The sequence below is a fragment of the Cariama cristata genome, unplaced genomic scaffold, assembly GCF_000690535.1.
Source record: "Cariama cristata isolate BGI_N322 unplaced genomic scaffold, ASM69053v1 scaffold26931, whole genome shotgun sequence".
Classification (NCBI taxonomy): domain Eukaryota; kingdom Metazoa; phylum Chordata; class Aves; order Cariamiformes; family Cariamidae; genus Cariama; species Cariama cristata.
In genome coordinates, this window is record NW_009598015.1 from 43514 (window position 1) to 44600 (window position 1087).

A 1087-nucleotide genomic window follows, 5' to 3' on the forward strand; every position below is an offset into this window, starting at 1 on the left:
GAAGCCCACCCCTGTCCCTACCACCACGGCAAGAAGCACCCCCAGGAACTGAGGATGAGGAGGGAAAAGTTTGCTACTTCTTACCCTGCTTTTAATTCCCAGTGCATATTATTTTTTTCCCCATCGATAGCTTGCTGCAAATTCCCAAAGCTGAGCCAGCAAGAAACAGCCTTTCTATTAAAACCTAACTAAACCAAACTTTCTCCTCTGGTCATCTAATCCCAACTAATCACAGATTCCAGCGGAAGTAGTCGTCTCCTTTTATTATTCCTGCTTTTATTATTGTGACAATTTTAAGGTCTTTGGTTGAGATACAGAGCCAGGATGGGAGGGGTAAAAACAAAACCCAGGCTGGTCTGGGTCTCAGTGGAGTTTATAATCTGAATTTGGCCACCTGCAATACCATCTGCCAGGCTTTGAGGTCCAACACGGAGTTGAACTCATCTGAAATCTGGGCTACCGCAGAAATGACAAATTAATAGCAGCCCCGTGCAGGCTCAGAAAATGAAATCAGCAAACTGGGGATGACAGGGACCAGCACACGTATTCAGTTAATAACACGCTTGCCTCCGTGGGTGAGGCAGAGCATCGGGAGGGCCCCGGGCGAGGACAAGGCACCAGCTGCCTTCCTCCCACCCAGGCACCCTGCACCCCAACCCAGCGAAGGGATCGGGTCCCTATCCCCCTCCAACCCATCGTCCCCAAGCCGAGCGGCCTCATGATTGAATGGTAGACGTGGGTGATTTTCGATTGTGGTGTTTGTCTGCTGACGCCAGCAAGGAGGAGGAGGAAGAGGAGGAGGAGGGAGACAGCTAAACCTGTCCTCCTTGCAAAAAAGCCTCCTCATCTCCTTTCCGCCAAAAGCCTAGGGGTGAAACAAGGCGTGCGTGACCCCACCACGTAGGTGTCCGTCTGTCAGCAGGGCCCTGCGTAATGCCTTCTCAACATCTTGCCCAATTCAATTAAGATTTGACGCATCAAAGGCACTTTCAGTTCATACAGGCTCCTTGGAGGGCACGCAGCCAGGGGGAGGAAAAGGAGCCTTCCCCACACCTGCTCAGCACGGTCAGACATCAGAGAAGCCAAG